The sequence below is a fragment of the Triticum aestivum genome, chromosome 4B (assembly GCF_018294505.1).
Source record: "Triticum aestivum cultivar Chinese Spring chromosome 4B, IWGSC CS RefSeq v2.1, whole genome shotgun sequence".
Classification (NCBI taxonomy): Eukaryota; Viridiplantae; Streptophyta; class Magnoliopsida; order Poales; family Poaceae; genus Triticum; species Triticum aestivum.
In genome coordinates this window covers 621,563,136-621,583,632 of record NC_057804.1, presented here as the reverse complement: position 1 = coordinate 621,583,632, position 20,497 = coordinate 621,563,136, and positions in this window count along the sequence as shown.

Here is a 20,497-nt window from a genome sequence, read left to right as displayed (position 1 = left end):
CACCAACTCCTTCAGCTCCATCCACATCAACTGAAGTCTTTGTCCAAGGAGCCATCTCTACACCACCACCTGAAGATCAAGCCTAAGAGACGAAATAGTACTATGCATTTTCTATGAAATTTTTGGTAACTTGTTGCCAAAGGGGGAGAAAAATGTATAGATCATAGGCATCGAGAGAGAGAGAGAGAGTTTGTTTTTGTTCTCTCTTGTCTTCGTGGTTGAACTTTATTTTCTTTTGCTTGCTTGAGATACTACGTTATTGCCTGTGTGACATTGATGATCATGTGTTTGATCATGAGCTACATTTATGCTTGTTAGATGACATTATCTCATTTATCTTTATATGATCTTTCACTTTGCTTGGTGATGAGTGCATGTATTCAATCTTTATTATTTTGAGCGCTCCACCAAGATGTATGTGACATGGAAGAGTAACCCATGAGCCTAACTCCTTGTGCATTTGCAGACAAAGCAAATCTTAAACTATGCACAAATTTAGGGGGAGCTCTTGCTTATCACATACTTCTCAAAGCGACAATGTTTTTCAATCTTATTATCATTTGTCGAAGCTTTGATCTATATGTTGTCATCAATTACCAAAAAGGGGGAGATTGAAAGTGCAACTATCCCTAGGTGGTTTTGGTAATTCCTAGCAACATATAGCTCATTGAGCTAATACTATTCCAAGACAAATATTTCAGGAAAATCTCAATGAATGGCATGGCATGGATGAGGAAACTGGATCCCTCAAAATACTAAGGATAAAAGGATTGGCTCAAGCTCAAAAGCTCAAGACTCTACATTTTATATTTTAGTGATCCAAGATCACATTGAGTGTATAGGAAAAGCCAATACTATCAAGGAGGGATGAGGTGTTTCTTAATGAGTTTCTTGCTCCATAGTGCTTAGTGATATACTCCAAAAACTCTCAACTACTTTCTCATATCCACATATGATCCAAACCAAAAGTCAAACTCGGCCCTACCGATTCTTTCTATCCGGCGCCACCGAGTTTAGATGTCATAGCCACTGCCACAAACCCTAGGCAAATCGGTCTCACCGATAGGGATCTCGGTCTCACTGAGATGGGATTGTAATCTCTCTGTTTCCCTTCGTAACGTTTCGGTCTAACCGAAGTGAGCGATTGGTCCCACCGAGATTGCAATGTAAACTCTCTGTTTCCCTTTCGTAACATTTCGGTCCCACCGAAAAGAGCGAATCGGTCCCACCGAGTTTACCTGACCAACTCTATGGTTAGCTAATTAGCAAAATCGGTCTCACCAAGTTTGTGTAGTCGGTCTCACCGAGATTACGTTATGCCCTAACCCTAACCACATCGGTCCGACCGAGTTGCATGTCGGTCCCACCGAAATCACTAACGGTCACTAGGTTTACTGAATCGGTCTGACCGAGTTTGTTGATTCGGTCCCACCAAGATTGGTAAATTGTGTGTAACGGTTAGATTTTGTGTGGAGTAAGCCTCGCGGGGCGGATGACAGGAAGCTTCCTCAGGCATGGCCTCGTCAGGCTGGCTCGCGAGGAGGCGGAGAGATCAAGGCGGGGTACCTCATGAGGTGCCCATGACGGAAGCCATGACGACCGAAGCCAGGCGGGCGCTAGGCGGGATCCGGCCTGCGTAGAGTCCTTGTTTCCTCTTTGGTGCAAAGGGGGCAAACGCAGGCAAGAGTACCAAGCAAAGGAAACCATTTCGGTGCAACAAGATCAAGACCAGCAGAGCGGCAGGATGGAGGTCATCGTGGAGCCCAAGCCGACGTCATGGTCAGACTCTTTGGCAGGCGAGGACCAACGTTAGTCAGGATAAGTGTACTAGATGTTCCCCTTCAAAATGGCCAATTGTTGGCGCCCTTCCCGCTCAATATTTGGGAAGAGGTCCAGGGCCTCGCTCTATAAATACGGCTAGCCACCACAGTAGAAAGGGATCCGGATTCAATCCTTCCCAAGAGGCATCACCTCCACAAGAACTCCTCCCCTCGCGAGGCAGTTCTTCCTTTGTATTGTTCATCATCAGCCCCTGAGGCAATCCACCACGCCAATAACTAGAGTAGGGTATCACACCACAATGGTGGCCCAAACTAGTATAAACCTCGTGTCCCTTGTGTTGTTCTTCGTGTAGATAAGATCCTTTACGAGGCGGCGAGACGCGAGTAGGTAGGAGGTGAGATCTCCGCGTGTACCCCAGAGTTCGAACATTAAGGGTCTGCCGGAACCCGAAATCCGACATTTGGCGCGCCAGGTAGGGGTGCGCCGGAATCCGCCTTCCGCCGCCTTGTGTTTCGCCATCCGTTGCGTCCATGTCGGACGCTCGTCGAGCCCGCGCCGAGCACCGGGCTGCCCTCGCCACCCGCGTCACCCAAACGGCTCCCGTCAGCGGATGCCCCCGCCGTTCCCCATCGCCTGCCGTCAACACCGCCACCGGCCGGGCGGGGAACGAGCAGCAGGCATCATCCCTGCATCCTTCGGTGCGGCGGGAAGGCCGCACCGCCACCCCGTCGCTGACTCCTGCCGGTTCATTGTCCCATGCCCGTCGCGCTCCGGCAGACGCGCACGCCGCGCTACTCCAGGTGTGAGAGCTCCTGCACTACCGTCCCATCGATGATCTCTACGACGAGTGGCTCGCACGCATCACCGAGCTCGTCAGCACCGCTGGGGCTCCCCCGCACCATCCCTCTCGCTGCACCGCGCCCCGCCCTGTGCGGGCAACGAAGCTCTGGGGGCGCCTCAGCCGCCTCCCCCTCAAGAAGGAGCCCTGGCCCCAAGGCGCGTGGCCCCGGGACGGGACCCGCTCCGTCCGGCGCCAACGCAGCAAGAGAAGAGCTGCCAAGAGATCCCTCGTCCTCAAGAAGCTGCCCACGTGCTCCCCGCACCGGCACGTTATGACCACGCTCCTGCTCCAGCGCGCCAAGACACCGCGCTACTCCTGGCGGCAGCACGCGGAGACCTCCAAGATCAAGCTCTTCGCCACCAAAGGCGTCCAGTGGCCACGGCAGGCTGTCGTGCCTTCACCGCCGAGCTGCGCAGCGTGGCCTGGCCGGGCAAGTTCAAGCCAGATTTGCCCCCGTGCTACGACGGCACGGCTGACCCTGCGGAGTTCCTCCAGCTCTACGAGCTAGGCATCGAAGCCGCCAATGGGGACGGGAAGGTCATGGCGAACTAGCTTCCCATGGCGCTCAAGGACGGTGCCTGCACCTGGCTCCTGAACCTGGCTCCTGGCACGATTTTCTCCTGGGACAAGATGCGCACCCGCTTCATCGCCAACTTCCAGGGCACTCACGACCGGCCCCCGGCCATGAGCGACCTGCGCCGCATCAAGGAGCAGCCAGGAGAGACCTTGCAAAAGTTCATCCAGTGCTTCAACAACGCTCGCCTCAAGATCCCCAGGGTGACTGAGGAGGCCATCATTTCGGCCTTCTCCGATGGCGTGCGTGACATCAAGATGAAAGAGGAGCTAGCAATCCATGAAGACCTATGCACATCCCTGGAGCTGTTCAATTTGGCGACCAAGTGCGTGAGGGCTGAGGAAGGGCGCCTGTCCCTCCTCGAGCTTCCGGCTGTCGACCCAGAAGAGAAGAAGCCCAAGGTCAAGGACGTGAAGCGCAAGGGGGCTGCCGTGCTTGCAGCAGAGCCAGACACCAAGCAAGGCAGGGGTCAACCTGAGTTATCAGAGGGCAGCCGGTACTGCGTGTACCATGACCTCCACACCAACAACACCAACGAATGCCAAGAGCTTAGGGCTGTGCGGGATGTGCGTGCCGGCCGACGCCCCAAGCACAACGAGCAGGGCTATGGCCAAGGAGGAGGAATATGTGGAGGACGATGGGAAGACCGTGACCCTCGCCAAGGGTGGCGTGATCGACCTCGCGAGGACTGCTGGCAGGACCAGCCTCGCGAGGGAGGTTGGAGGGATCATCCTCGCGAGGATCGTCCACAAGGCAACGCAGGCCTCCCTCCTCTACCACCATAGCCAAGGAGGAATCATGACCACCATCAGGACGAGGGGGCTGGGGGCTTCCAGGAGCCGCGCGCAATCGCTTGTATCTTGGGCGGCGCCCAGGCCCCAGCCTCTTAGCGCATCTTCAAACAGTTTGCTCGTGAGGTGAATGCAGTCCTCCCCAAGCTTGTGGCCACGCGTCCTCTTAGGTGGTCAGCATGCACCATCACGTTCAGCTCAGCGGATCAGCTCAAGTGCGCAGCCACAGCCGGAGTCCTCCCGATGCTTTGTTCCCCAATCATCAGCAATGTGCAGGTCACCAGAACCCTCATCGACGGTGGAGCAAGACTCAACGTCCTGTTCATCAAGACGTTCAACAATCTCCAAGTGCCATACAATCAGCTTCAGCCAACCAAGCCTTTCTTAGGAGTCACTGATGGTTCCACTGTTCCGATAGGGCAAGTCCGCCTTCCTATCACCTTTGGGCAGCGCGACAACTACCGCACGGAGCTCATTGACTTCAACATTGCTCACATTCGCCTGCCGTACAATGCCATCCTCGGGTACCCAGCCCTGGCCAAGTTCATGGCAGTGACCCATCATGGCTACAATGTCCTCAAGATGCCAGGAAGCGGTGGAGTCATCACGGTGCCTTGTGAGGAGAGGGATGCAGTGTGTTCCCTTGAGCGAGCTTTCCAGGCTGCATCAATCGAAGACCCAGATCACAGGAGCGGAAGGTTTCCCGAGGCAGTCCCTAAGAAGAAGAAGACATCGCCTGGTCCGAACCCTCGAGAGGTAGGCACCTCAGGACCCGCGCCCGTTCAAGGGGCGCCTCCTTCTGTCGCATAGGAAGGCGCGCCCAGCGCCCTCCTCGGGCAAGGCTCGGGGGCTCTCTCCTGGAGGGCCATTGACTTTGCCAAGATCACGAGGGAGGCGCTCGGGCACCACTTGGAGGCGTGTTTCAAAGCACGTTTCCTTCAGGAAGGAGCAAGGCAAGGAGGGTCGAACCCTCAGGAGTTCATCAGCGAGATCATTCAGGAGCTGCAGGAGTCAAGAGTCATGAGTGGCAGCCACCACTTACCCACCGTAGCTCCCCATCCGGGCGAGGATGGTGGGCTGCGCGTCTGCATCGATGTACCAGGGATCAACTGAGCCGCCTGTCAGGAGTGCTTCTGGCCCTCACGCATGGGACGCTGCGAAGGTCCACCCCACAACTATGTTTGCATGCCTTACGGCCTGCCGAACGTGCTGTGCGTCAGCGCCTCATGAGGAGCATTCTGGAGGCTCAAGAGGTCAGGCATTCCGCAGTCCTGGCGGAGATGGAGATGGTCCTTGAGGAGCCGCCAGCGCCTCCGGAGCCCCCCGAGGCTCCTGGGCCTGAGGGCTCGTGAAGATCGACTTCCGCAGCGCACATCGTCCGCTACTTCAGCATCCCTTCATCTCCAACATCATCAGGTGACATCCTTTGAGTTTCATTTTCAGCTGGGAGCACCCCCAGGGCTGCATCATTCCCAGGCCGCGTGGGTCCGTCCCTACGACATGTATCCCTTTTGTTCATGTCCTTAGGTTACTTTGTTGGGGGCGCCCCTCGGGCTACATTATCCCCAAGCCACTCGGGCCTGACCCAACGGCATGTATCTCTCTCGCGTTTATTCAGGTCATGCGTTTGACCCTCCATGATCATTACTTGATGCCTGTGGCAGCACCCTTCTTCCCTCATGCCAGCCATTTGCATGTTAAAGGGGGGTACCTGAGCATGGCGACTCATGGACTCTTACTGGCTCTCCAGCCCTCACCTCCTGGCCTTGTCCACGGCATCGCGACCTGGCATACCAGCGACGGCTGAGCTCACTCAAGGGCCGGGACCTGAGGACGTAGAGCGTCGGCATCTAACCAAATTTGCAGGAGCACATTACAAGTAAAGGCCCAGAGCCAGGCGCAACCCGCCTTGAGGTAGGGCCCCGTGAGTCCCGCGCTGGCTCACGGGTGCCCAGATACACCTCGTCAGGCCCTACCGTGTCAGCCACGTGTCAGGGCGGGGCTGTACACGCCCCGGGGGCTCCTCCTAGAGGGGAGCCCCCTCCCATGCACCAGTGGAAGCACCATGCTCCGCGCTGGCTGACGACACTGCCAAGGAGCGGCTATGCCCGTACACATACGGAAGCGCTATGCTCCGCGCTGGTGATAAACAACTGAGGGTGGCCCCCAGCAGCATCAACCTCAGGGAGCCCAGAGCTCAGTGTCCGGCCCCATCGTAACTCCTCCCCTCGGGAGTGCCGCGCGAGGGGGCTGGGTACGGGGGCTACGCCTGGGTCACGCCCAGGCGCACGCCACCCAGCCAGGCCCCTCGGGCCTGGTTCGTCGCACGTCTCTCCCTGACTGGAGCCAAGGTACGAAGGCCGTTTGAACGTCAAGGGGGACTCCTGAGCATCGCGACTCAGGAGCCTAACTGGTCACGTAGCCCCTCACCCCTTAGTTCCGAAAGGATAACGGCGGTTGAGGTATGTGCGGGGCTGGGCCCTGCCGATGTAGAACGGTAGATCTACTCCTACATCTCCCCTCCCTACTTGTTGTTCGCGCGTCAAGGGGGACTCCTGAGCATCACGACTCAGGAGCCTAACTGGTCACGTAGCCCCTCACTCCTTGGTCCCGTCCTGGTTTCCGGCCGGGGCTAACGGCGGCTGAGGTATGCGCGGGGCCGGGCTCTGCCGACGTAGAACACAAGGAAGTAGGAAGGAAAAACGCAAATCTCAAGGAATTCAAAAGCAAATATTACAGTCCATAGGTTGTTTTCACAACGCCAAACACAAGTTTAAACACCTCCACAAGGCATGATGCATGTTGCAAGAGGTAAAACAAGATAGGAGCCACGAAGGGTTCACTTTCCGGCAGTGCCATCGCTGGTGGCGGAGTTGCACTGGGCGGCTTCGCCTCGCGGAGCCCCAGGATCGGCAGCGTCTCGCCTTGGCTTGGTGCTGAAGGCGCGGAACTTCGCCAGCAGAGCTTCCGCTCGACCCTTCACAGCCTCAGTAGCGGCAGCGGCAAGCTCGCCCCTCGCAGGCTCCAGCAGGCTGTCAAGGTCAACGTTGGGATCGCGAAGGTAAACATGGGTGAAGACACGCGCCAGTGCTGCGGAAGACGTGGGGCCAAGGCTGATGGCGACATCTTCAAGTGCGCGGACCAGTAAGGGAAGCAACTTGGCGGGGCCGTCCTCGGTGCTGACCAGCGGTTTTCCAGGCTGCCATCATAAAGCGTCTTCAGCGAGGCGCGACCCCTCTCCTCCAGCCTCGCGAAGGCCACACGATCCTCGGCAAGGACCCTCGCCTTGCCGTCCAGCTCGATCCTCTTCGCTTCCAACGCCTGCTCCAGCGCATCCAATCGGCCATGGCGTTCATCAAGCTTGGCGTCCCGGACCTTGGCGGCAGTTTCGCGAGTTTTCGTCTCCTCCTCCTTCTCCTGGCGGTCTCGGGCCTCCTTGGGGAGCTGGTCGCGCAGGCCTTGCAGCTCACTCTCCAGTGCCTTGTAGGGGCCCCGGACATCCGCAACCTCACCCAAGGCGGCATCGTGAGCGGCCTTGGCTTGAAGGATGGTTTGCTTCTCCTCGTCGCAGGCCGTCGCGGCCTGGACCAGCGCCGCTCGAACTGAAGCATCAGAGCGGACCCAGCCAGAGGCCAGCTCCAGGCGCCCGGCCACCAGGCGAGGGTCGGCGCCCTGAAGATCCTCTCGCAGCCAGTCCAGCTCAGCAGCAGCACGATCCAGGATAGTAGAAGGAGTCAGAGAAATGGCAGTTGGCGAACTAGGAGGAGAAGACGGCAGCATGATCACAGCACCGTGAGTCGGGACCTTCTGAGCCCCAATGACCGCGGAAGTGGCGTCAGGCAAGGATGCCTCGGGAGTCGCTTGGGCCACGGGGGCTGAGCTCGCCCCAGCACGCCCCCCTGGCCTTGCGAGGATGACCGGGCAGGAGAGGCCCGAGCTTTGCCGCCTCCTTCTCCCATGGGTGGAAGTACTGCCCCAGGCGAAGCCTCAGGGGCCCCCTTCAGCATTTTCGCCGCAGGCACCGGCCTAGCCAAGGAATATGGAAGTCAAGCCTTAGCAACAAAAGCAGGAAGCACAACGAAAATCAAGCACTTCCTGGTCATCGCTCGCGGACTCAAGCAGCCTCCGACCGAACTTGAAGCCTGAGAGCCGGCTGCCGGGGTTAGCCTCAGGAGACTTGGGAGCAGAAGGCACGTCTGCAGATCGCCTCGGAGCCGGAACGGGCCCGCGGAGAACCAGCCCCGTCCTGTCCTTCTTCGGGATCAGGGGCGAACTCTCCCCGCCTCGCTCGTCGCCATCCTCGTCGTCGTCCGGCATGAGGCGGAGAGCGCGGGATCTGCGCCGAGGGAGGGTCTCTCTCGACTCCCCATCGGTCGCCTCGGAGTCAGGCTCCTCTTCCTCCCCCTCTTCTTCCTCCTCTCTGCCGGAGTCGCTGGAAGATACGTTCACCGTCGCCAGGGCCGCCAGGTCCTCAGGAACCTCCGCGGGCACAGGCCCATCCCCGTTGAAGGCGGGCATGGAATTCACCACCTGCTCCCAATCATCCCAAAGGAACAGGGGTACAGGAGCACCCTCCAATCTTGACACGTCTCCACCAACTAAGGATTGGAGGACCGCGGCCAGATCTCCGTCAGCCAAGACTACGGAGCTCGGGCGAAGGGAGACATCGGCTTCCCCGAGCCTCCACAGCGGGAGCCAGTGTTCCCGAAGCGGAGCCACCCGATGCTCCAGGAACTCCCTCAGGAGCGACGCCCCGGTCAGCTTCGCCAACGCCATATTGCTTGGCCACAGGTCCGCGTCCATCCTCTCCAGGACTGGCTTCGCGCGGGGATCGACGAGCTCCACGCGGGACCAAGCATCGACGGCCTCGGGCTGCCTCGTAGGCAGCATCAGCCGGGGGTGGATGCGCCCAGCATCCACCATGACCCATTTGCTCCGGAAGCCTTCGATCCTCTTCCCGGGCTTTGAGATAGCATTGGAGCTGGAGTACGCGACGAAGTTCGCGCACGCAGTGATGGGGCCGCGAGAAACCCGGAGGTAAAAGTAATGGCGCAGCAGGGCCACCGAGGGCCTTACCCCAACATGGGCCTCGCAATAATAGGCGAAGATTGCCAGGAGAAGAACAGAGTTGGGGTGGAGGTGCAGAGCTTGCAGGTTGTAGTGGCAAAGAACAGAAAGGAAGAACTCGGAAAAGGGAGGCACCAGACCGGCGGCGATGGCACTCATGAAGAGCGGGTAGAAGGTGCTTCCTTTGTCCTCAGGAAGGGCAGAGCCAACCTTGAGCACGGACGCCCCGTCGTTGCCTTGTGCCGCCATCATCTGGCGTGTCCGGGCAAGTTTCTTCTCCAACACGTTCGGAGGATCCAGGGCGGGCGAGTACCAGGCTCCGACCGGGGTCTGGCGAGGCGCCATGTCTTGCTGAGATGCGGGGTTGGAGTAGATCTGGGGATTTCGGGAGCAAGAAGGAGGAGAGCGAGAAAGGGGATCTGGGCAACGAATGAAGAAGGCAAAGGGGGTAAGCCTGGCCGGGTGCCACTCTCTTGTCAGGTCGTGCAGTTGCCGAGGCGTCGTGGGGAAGCAGGAAGGCCCACGTCCAATCAACCGCCATGCGCCGCCCAAGGCCGCAGGCTGTTGGGGCCCGCGGTGCTTCGCACTTGCCCCTTCGCTTCTCTGCTAAGCCAAGTCCGAGCGCGCCTTGGGCCCGGGGGCTACTGTCGGCGTTCTGGGAACGGGGGTACCCAGACTTGCCTGCCTGCGGCCTGCGGCGTGGCTCAAGGAGTGGCCTAGTACGGCCCATCTTCGTCAACACAAGCTCAAGACCCTCGCGAGGGGCCAAGCCTCGCGGGGCGGATGACAGGAAGTTTCCTCAGGCACGGCCTCGTCAGGCTGGCTCGTGAGGAGGCGGAGAGATCAAGGTGGTGTACCTCACGAGGACACAAGCCATGACGACCAAAGCCAGGCGGGCGCCGGCCTGCGCAGAGTCCTTGTTTCCTCTTTGGTGCAAAGGGGGCAAACGCAGGCAAGGGTACCAAGCAAAGGCAACCATTTCGGTGCAACAAGACCAAGACCGGCAGAGCGGCAGGATGGTGGTCATCGTGGAGCCCAAGCCGGCGTCATCGTCAGAGTCTTTGGCAAGCAAGGGCCAACTTTAGTCAGGATAAGTGTACTAGATGTTCCCCTTCAAAATGGCCAATTGTTGGCGCCCTTCCCGCTCAATATTTGGGAAGAGGACCAGGGCCTCGCTCTATAAATAGGGCTAGCCACCACAGTAGAAAGGGATCCGGATTCAATCCTTCCCAAGAGGCATCACCTCCACAAGAACACCTCCCCTCGCGAGGCATTTCTTCCTTTGTATTGTTCATCATCAGCCCCTGAGGCAATCCACCATGCTACAAACTAGAGTAGGGTATTACACCACAATGGTGGCCCGAACTAGTATAAACCTCGTGTCCCTTGTGTTGTTCTTCGTGTAGATTAGATCCTTTGCGAGGCGGCGAGATGCAAGTAGGTAGGAGGTGAGATCTCCACGTGCACCCCAGAGTTTGAACCTTAAGGGTCTGCCAGAACCCGAAATCCGACAAGTAGAGCATGATAAGGTAATTGTACCTTCTCCCGAATTGGAAAGTAGTTCATCACAGAAATCAGTTCTAGTGATTCCTACACCAATTAGTGAGGAAGCTAATGATGATGATCATGAAACTTCAGATCAAGTTACTACTGAACCTCGTAGGTCTTCTAGAGTAACATCCACACCAGAGTGGTACTGTAATCCTATTCTGGAAGTCATGTTAGTAGACCATGATGAACCGACGAACTATGAGGAAGCGATGATGAGCCCAGATTCCGCGAAATGGCTTGAGGCCATGAAATCTGAGATGGGATCCATGTATGAGAACAAAGTGTGGACTTTGGTGGACTTTCCCGATGATCGGCAAGCCATAGAATATAAATGGATCTTCAAGAGGAAGACAAACACTGATAGTAGTGTTACTATCTACAAAGCTCAACTTGTCGAATTTTTTTCCGACAAGTTCAAGGTGTGGAATACGATGAGATTTTCTCACTTGTATCGATGCTTAAGTCTGTCCGAATCATGTTAGCAATTGTCATATTTTATGAAATCTGGCAAATGGATGTCAAAACTGCATTCCTTAATGGATTTATTAAAGAAGAGTTGTATATGATGCAACCAGAAGGTTTTGTCAATCATAAAGGTGCTAACAAAATGTGCAAGCTCCAGCGATCCATCTATGGACTGGTGCAAGCATCTCGGAGTTGGAATATACGCTTTGATGAGTTGATCAAAGCATATGGTTTTATACAGACTTTTGGAGAAGCCTGTATTTACAAGAAAGTGGTTGGGAGCTCTGTAGCATTTCTGAAACTATATGTAGATGACATATTGTTGATTGGAAATGATATAGAAATTCTGGATAGCATAAAAGGATACTTGAATAAGAGTTTTTCAAAGAAAGACCTCGGTGAAGCTGCTTATACATTGAGCATCAAGATCTATAGAGATAGATCAAGACACTTGATTAGATTTTTCAATGAGTACATGCCTTGGTAATATTTTGAAGTAGTTCAAAATGGAACAGTCAAAGAAGGAGTTCTTTCCTGTGTTGCAAGGTGTGAAGTTGAGTAAGACTCAAAACCCAACCATGGCAGAAAACAGAAAGAGAATGAAAAATCATTCCCTATGCCTTAGTCATAGGTTCTATAAGTATGCTATGCTGTGTACTAGACCTATTGTATACCTTGCTCTGAGTTTGGCAAGGGAGTACAATTTTAATCTACTAGTAGATCACTGGACAACAGTCAAGAATATCCTTATTAAGGACTAAGGAAATGTTTCTCGATTATGGAGGTAATAAAATAGATCGTTGTAAAGAGTTACATCGGTGCAAGCTTTTACACTGATCTAGATGACTCTAAATCTCAATCTGGATACATATTGAAAGTGGGAGCAATTAACTAGAGTAGCTCCGTGCAGAGCATTGTAGACATAGAATATTTGCAAAATACATACGGCTCCGAATGTGACAGACCCATTGACTAAACTTCTCTCACGAGCAAAACATGATCATACCTTAGTACTCTTTGGGGTATTAATCACATAGCGATGTGAACTAGATTATTGACTCTAGTAAACCCTTTGGGTGTTGGTCACATGACGATGTGAACTATGGGTGTTAATCATATACAGATGTGAATATTGGTGTTAAATCACATGGTGATGTGAACTAGATTATTGACTCTAGTGCAAGTGGGAGACTGAAGGAAATATGCCCTAGAGGCAATAATAAAATTATTATTTATTTCCTTATTTCATGATAAATGTTTATTATTCATGCTAGAATTGTATTAACCAGACACATAATACATGTGTGAATACATAGACAAACAGAGTGTCACTAGTATGCCTCTATTTGACTAGCTCGTTGAGCAAAGATGGTTATGTTTCCTAGCCATAGACATGAGTTGTCATTTGATTAACGGGATCACATCATTAGGAGAATGATGTGATTGACTTGACCCATTCTGTTAGCTTAGCACTTGATCGTTTAGTATGTTGCTATTGCTTTCTTCGTGACTTATACATGTTCCTATGACTATGATATTATGCAACTCCCTATACTGGAGGAACACTTTGTGTGCTACCAAATGTCACAACGTAACTGGGTGATTATAAAGGTGCTCTACAGGTGTCTCCGAAGGTACTTGTTGGGTTGGCGTATTTCGAGATTAGGATTTGTCACTCCGATTGTCGGAGAGGTATCTCTAGGCCCACTCGGTAATGCACATCACTATAAGCCTTGCAAGCATTGTAGTTAATGAGTTAGTTACGGGATGATGTATTACGGAATGAATAAAGAGACTTGCCACTAACGAGATTGAACTAGGTATTGAGATACCGACGATCGAATCTCGGGCAAGTAACATACCGATGACAAAGGGAACAACGTATGTTGTTATGCGGTTTGACCGATAAAGATCTTCGTATAATATGTGGGAGCCAATATGAGCATCCAGGTTCCGCTATTGGTTATTGACCAGAAACGAGTCTCGGTCACGTCTACATAGTTCTCGAACCTGTAGGGTCCACACGCTTAAAGTTTGGTGACGATCGGTATTATGAGTTTATGTGTTTTGATGTACCGAAGGTAGTTCGGAGTCCCAGATGAGATCGGGGACATGACGAGGAGTCTCTAAATGGTCGATACGTAAAGATCGATATATTGGACGACTATATCCAGACATCGGAAAGGTACCGAGTGATTCGGGTATTTTTCTGAGTACCGGAGAGTAACGGGAATTCGCCGGGGAGTAGATGAGCCTTATTTGGCTTTAGGGGAAAGAGAGAGGGGAAGCTGCACCCCCCCAATGCCTAGTCCGAATTGGACTAGGGGGAGGGGCGGCACCCCCTCCTTCCTTGTCTTCTCTTTTCCCTTTCCTTCTCTCCTACTCCTACTACTTGGAAGGGCTCCTAGTTCTACTAGGAAAGGGGGAATCCTACTCCCGATGGGAGTAGGACTCCCCTAGGGCGCGCCATAGGGAGGGCCGGCCCTCCCCCTCCTCCACTCCTTTATATATGGGGAGAGGGGCACCCCTTGGTGACACAACAATTGATCCCTTGGATCTCTTAGCCATGTCCGGTGGCCCCCTCCACCATAATCCACCTCAATAATATCGTAGCAGTGCTTAGGCGAATACCTGCGTCGGTAGAACATCATCATCGTCACCATGTCGTCGTGCTGACGAAACTCTCCCTCAATGCTCAGCTGCATCGGAGTTCGAGGGATGTCATCGAGTTGAACGTGTGCTGAACTCGGAGGCGCCGTGCATTCGGTACTTGATATGTCGGATCGTGAAGTCGTATGACTACATCAACCGCGTTGTGCTAACGCTTCCGCTTTCGGTCTACGAGGGTACGTGGACAACACTCTCCCCTCTCGTTGCTATGCATCACCATGATCTTGCGTGTGCGTAGGAAATTTTTGAAATTACTACGTTCCCCAATAGTGAGTACCCGTAGTCCAGGACACCGTCAACCGCTGGCTAGAGGCGGTCGCGACACCGCCTTGGGTGTTCTGTGTCGTGGACGTTTGGCACCACTGTGCTAAATTGTACCACCAGGCTATAAAGGGATGGGGGCAAACCTTGGGGCTGACCTCTGGGCCCGTAAAGGGGCCCTGTTGGATCAAATAAGTTGTTGGATGGCCTTGCCGACGAGCCGGGCATGTCTCCTTGTCGGGGGTTGGATACGGCATATGCCAAAGGATGGCTTATCATGGTGGGAGCGAGTAGAACGTCCCCAATGCCTGGAAGCGGGATGAGGCGAAGACATGCCCGCCGGCGGAACTTACCCAGCTTCAGGGCTCTCCTAGGAGATAACACCCCTACTGCTGCTCTACAGGGTCTCCGCATGATCACTAAAGCAAGGTGACTACAATGGTGCTCCTGGAGCTGTTTCGGGAGGCAGGAGAGGGCAAGGCTAACTCTCTCCTCCCTACGCTATTTGGTCTATCTCTATTCAGGTCCGAACCCTTTGCATGGGTGCCCCGGGGGGATAATATAGGCCTACCCCCCAGGGGTACAATAGTAATCCGGCTGGGCGTGGGTCCCAACCGTCTGTCTCTCAGGCCGCCGTCCTTCTCGCCGGCTTCTGGGGCCCGCCGGCTGGCGGGTCCCGCGGACAGGCTTGATACTGTAGCAGCACTCCTGATGACGCAGGCTTGGTCATTGGGTCGTGGCAACAGTGCCGCCGTCTATCGGGCGATCACAGTCACCATTCCCCATCCTATCTAGTTAATGGCTCGTGGGGCCCTGGGGAGGAGTCGGCCGACTCCCACAAGTCCGTCTTCGGGGCGCCCAGGCCGCCTTCGGCCCACCCACTAACAGGCGGCCCCGCCGCCTTTGGGTCGTACAGGCCGGCGTCGTGGGCACAGTGTACTGCACACTGTGGCTGAGGTCAGGGCAGGCATGGCAACAGTGCCGCGCCTCGCCGGAGATCATCCAGCGATACGGCTCACTGTAGCAACGCCGGCCCTCCGTAAGCAGGGGGGAAAGGCCACGCCGTGACCGTACCCTGCATCGTACTTCGATATGAGGGAGGAGTCACGGGCCGACTCTCCAGAGTCGGCCTCTCTGGAGGTCGCCAGCTTGGAGTCGGCCTCTCTGGAGGTCGCCAGCTTGGAGTCGGCTTATCTCGGAGTCGCCGTCTGGGACTCGGCTTGAGGGGCGCGGCCTGCCCCGATGTCTTGAAAGGTCCTGGGACCCGGGTTAGCCTACCCGTGGCCCATTACTCCGACAGTACTCCCCGAAGCTGGTAAAGCCCTGCGGACGCTGCATTGTGGGGCTTCAACAGTTTCAACCTTCCAGGAGCAAACTCTGGAACTCGGCTGCCGTCTTCCCTTGGGCCGACTATCGAGAGTCGGATTTTTTAGTGAAGAGATGCAGCTCGAAAGTCGCGGCAGGAAGCCAGGCGGCGTGCCTGATACGCTTCCCCGCGGCCATCAGGGCGGTCCTATCGCGTGGCGCCACGCGGAGAGGGCAGTCTGCCTGCCCACGCGCGCGACGGGACAGGCCATCAGGCGGGGCCCTCCACTACCGTGCCTCGGCATACGAATGGATCCGTTGTGGCCGCGGACGGTTGGTTCTCCCACGTTGTTACTGCACGCAGTAACTTCGTGGGGTAAATCATGGGGCGGCGTGGGGCATCGTGCGCAGTTAATCCCACGCCCGCCCCCTCGTCCCCTCAGCCCACAGGGCTATAAGTAGGCGGGGGGAGCGGAGCGGCACAGCAGGCGCACCCTTCTTCCCCGCTCCCCGCCGCATCTTGCCTTCTCTCCCTCCTGCCTCCGCCGTTGAGCAAGAGCGCTCCACAGCACGGCGATGAGCTCTTCCTCCGCCGCGGCCCCCGCCATGCGCTCCGGCGTGTGGGACGGCTCGGAGGTGGAAGAAACACATCGAGTTCCTCCGCCAGACACGCCGTCTCCCCAGCGCGGACCTTGTGCGCGCCCGCGCCGCGCCGGAGGGGGAGATCCGGCCGGCGCCGGAGGAGGGCGAGCGGGTCATCTTCCGCTCGCACCTCATCCGCGGCCTGGGGCTGCCGGCGAGCTGTTTCTTCCGCTCGTTCCTGGAGTTCCATAGCCTTCAACGGCACCACCTCACTCCGAACACGATGGTGTTGCTCTCCGCCTTCGCCACCCTGTGCGAAGGTTTCCTCGGTGTTCTCCCCACCATCGAGCTGTGGGGAGAATTCTTCTCTTCTAAGCTCGGCACGCACGTCGCCGGCGTGCCGGCTCAGTAAGGCGCCTATATCGCAGTGCGGCGCTCGACGGCCGACAACCCCTTTCCTCCCATCACGCTGATCAAGTCGGTGAAGATGTGGTAGCGCTCGTACATCTACGTGAAGAACCTCGCCTCCGACGGTGACTGAGTCAACCTGCCGCCCTACAATGCCGCCCCCCTAGCTGGGAGGCTCCCTAGCTGGTCTCACCGAGCCAAGTCGCTGACTCTCGCCGGAGCCACCGCCGTAGCACGACTCCGAGTCTTGATATAGTCGGAGGGTCTTGTCGGGGCCGACTTGCTGGTCGCTTTCGTGGCGCACCGAGTTCTCCCGCTCCAAGGCCAGCCTCACCTGATATGTCGGATAAGTGGCCTCCAAGACCCAAGTCGGATGAGCACCAAGGAGATGCCCCGCAAGGAGGTGGCGAACTTGGTGAACCACATCGCGCACTGCGAGTTCGAGGAGGACTGGCTGTTCGGCAAGGAGCCGTACTCGCGCGACAATCCCCCACTAGTGGTAAGTCGCCTTCCCCCTATTGTTTTTATCTTCTTTGCGGCCGACTCCGCTTCTGACTCTTGTCGGTTTCTTCTGAGCTAGAATCCTCTTATGCAGCCTGCAGCCGGTGCCACGAGTCAGCCCCGCGAGTATGTTCCCGATCGCGCGGAGAGCGACGTCGACGACCCCGACTTGGGGGCGGCAGCGATGGAAGCCGGCACCGAAGGCGGGGGGGAAGGGGCAGAAGGCGACTTCAGGCCCTCGACCACCTTCACCGACTGGCCTGACGACGACGCCGAAGGGGAAGTCGCCCCGCGCCACCAGCCGAAGGTCGGCTCCTCCGCCGGCCAGGGCGGTTTGAAGAGGCGTCATGCCGGGCCGAGTGCGCCTGGCGGCAAGTTGAAGAAGATAAAGGGGCGGCCGCCGCGACCAGACGGGAGGAGGCGGCCGCGAAGGCCAACCGCTTCCGAAGGGAAGTGAGAAGGCCACCGCTAGTCTCTGCGTAAGTCTTTACGTTTTTTTATTTTCCTTCGTTGAAGCTTGTCCGAGTTTTCTTTTATACTCCCTCCATTCTTCTCCAGGGCCCCTCTCTCCCTTGAGAGAGTCGTCGTCCCCTCCGTCATTGGGTCGGCAGAGACGTCCGCCAATACTCGGCGGGCCGACCCCGCCGCCGACCTCCGGGAGGCGACGGAGCGAAACGCGCGGGAGAAGCGCGAGGAGGAGGAGGCCGAGCATCTGGAGAAGGCGGAGGCCGACAAGGCGGCCGCCTCCGCCCAGAAGAAGCTGGAGGATGCCGAAGCCGCCCTTGCGGCGAGACGGCGTGCCGAGGAGGTCGCGCGTCGCCGATCGGCGATGCTCGCCCCCCCACTGTCGTCTGCACCGCCGCCTCCGGAGTTCACGGGGCAGACGGGAGAGGCCGGCACCGAGAACCCCGTCGTGGAGAAGGAGGGCGGCGAGGCTTCTATGTCGGACACTCTTGTGCCGCCACCGCCGCCTCCACCGCCCTCTGGGAGACCGCACAGCAATACGCCGGTGGGTCCATTGGAGCCGCCGGTCATGGACGAAGCCGAGGCGCGGCTGCTTCTCCAAGTCGCCTCGCCGGTGCGCTGCCGTCTTGAGAAGGCGACCTCGGTGCCGCGACCTTGGGAGACCGGCGCAGCCAGCTCGGCAACCCTAGACGGCGAGGCCACAAGCGCCGCGCCCACCGGGTGGGTGCGCAGAGGCGGCACCGGGCCGCTAAATCAATTGCTCCTGGAAGTCCAGACGAAGTTGCGGGCCGAAGGCGACGCCCTTCAAGCCTGCACCAGAGCGCATCTGGCCGCACAAATGGACGTCCGAGTAAGTTTCTTTTCCTTTTTGATTCTTGTTTTTTCTCTGTGGGGGCGCGCCAGCGCACGCACTGGGTGTAGTCCCCGAGTTCCGGGGCGGCTGCTGAGCAGGCGGTTCGGAACTCCCTCTAGCGAGTTCCAAACACTAACTTTGTCTTCAATGACTTATTGCAGGAGTATCACAACCTCCGTGTCACTGCCTTCAACCGCAATGTTGAGGAGTTGGGCAAGCAGGCTGCCGACTTGTCGGAAAGCCAGAGTAAGTTCTTCTTCTTCGCGGGGGCGTGCTGGCGCACCCGCGGGCTGTAGTCCCCGAGATTCGGGCCGACTACTGAGCAGTCGGGCCGGATCTTCCCGGCGAACTTCTTTGCTGACGACTTATTTGCCTCTTCTTTCGTTTTTCAGGAGCCAACGTCGTTCTACAGGAGCAGCTGGGCGAGGCCAATACCGCCCGTCGAGCCAAGGAGGAGGAGTGTGACAAGCTTGCCGCAGAGCGCGACCTACTGGCGGCACAGCTGGCCGAGCAGAAGGAGCTACTCAAGAAGGCGCAGGACGAGGCCGAGAAGAAGGAGGCCGCTCTCCTGGCCGAGTTCGAGAGCGAGCGCTCCTCCTGGACTGACAGGGAGGCAATGCTGACCTCTGGCTTCCACTAGATTGAGGATATCGTTGATGGTAAGTTTCTTTCATTCTTCGGGCTTCCGACTGTGTGTCAGGCCGACTTCTGATTTTTCGACTTGCTTCTTTTTTGTCTTGGCAGACTTCTTCCCTGGTCATTCGCTGGCAGTCCCTCTGGCCATCGAGGCTGCTCGTGAGGCGCGAAGGGCAAACGGTGAGGAGATCGCCGCTAATGCCCCCCGAACCGTCGAAGAGCAGCTTCTGAGCATTGAAGCCTGTCTTCGTCCGGCTTACCGGCTGATGCGCCGGCTTCAGCGTGCCGGGGCCCAGGCAGTTGCCGCCTTGTCACCAGGCACGCCGGCTCTGTGCACCGCCAGCCGAACTGCCGACTGGCTGGAGGTCGCTGCCGGCCATCTTGAGGCTTGGAAGGGCTCCTCGGCCCGGGCCGGAGCGCACCGGGCCTTGGAGTTCGTCAAGGCGTGGTATCCAGGGCTGGACCTGAACCGTCAGGCCGCGTTCCGGTCAGAAGCCTAGGCTGAGCTAGAGGCCGTGGAGGCCGCCCTTATCCTGCGTGCGGCGGCCATCGCCGAGTACACGGACACCAGTGTCTTCGTCCCCGAGCGGGCTGAAGGCGGCGAGGAAGTGCCGCCAGAGTGGTTCGGGATGAACCCGGAGTATGGCGAGGATTCGGCAGAGGTGATCGACTCCAGCACTGGGGAGGAGGATGAGGCGGAGGACGAAGGCGAGGCGGAGGTGCCAGAAGACGGAGTAGGCGGCCAGCCTCAGCTCGATCGCGCCTCGAGCAACAAGCCGCGTCAAGAGAAGGCGACTGCCGCCGGAGGTGATCAAGCCGAGACCGCCCAGCCGACTGCCCTGGCGCCTGACACCGCCGTCTCCTTCGATCCTCCGATCCCCGATGCCGCCTCCTAGGCTGCCTTTTTCGCCTCTGCTTGTCTCTCTTAGTAATCTTTTGAAAACTTTGTTAGATTCGAACAACTCCACCCGCGGGGTGTATCTTGAACTTCTATTCGAAGATTCGGCCAAGGGCCTATGTAAATATTGATCCGATTTCCGCCTTTCCTTGCTTACTGCTCTTTAGGCTTTTCCCTTTGCCGCCTTCCCTTAGTCGCTGCTTTGCCAGTCGGACAGCCGCTCTGCGGACTGTCGCTGGGTCAAGTGCTCGGCTACTTCGGGAAGGCAAGTACTTGGCCGTTTAGAGTTTCTTTAGCAAGTCAGATAGAAAGCGATAGGCCGACTACCCAAGAGTCTGCCGTCTTTGATAGAGGCTAATAAAGACGGAGAGCCGGCTACTCATGAGTCGGCTTTCTACTTTAGAAATGCCGGAGGCCGTCTTATGCTATGTTCATGCTTTAGGTCCTTAGCCATTTTTCGTGTGGGCGCCCATTCTTCCTCACTCCTGTTCGCCTCACAGTCGCTCTGCGAGCTGCGGCTTTGCCAGGAGGCGGATTGGGCACCGCACACTACTTGTCTGACTGCGGGAAGCTCCTCATAGTGCAAGGCGGCGAGTCCCCGGGCCGACTGGCCCGGTGCCAAGCGGCTTGTAATGAAAGTGATGTTCTCGAAGGCATAATTTTTATCATACAGATAACAAAAAGGGCAGTCCCCGAGCTCGTCTCGGGGGGCCCAAAGTCTTAGTACTTTAATACAAAGGGGTAGTGCGATACATACTGCATCAACTGTAAAATCTTCGAAGAAGATTTGCATTCCACGGGCGCTCTGTCTCTTTGCCGGAGTCGTCCCTCTTGCGCGCTCGGGGCT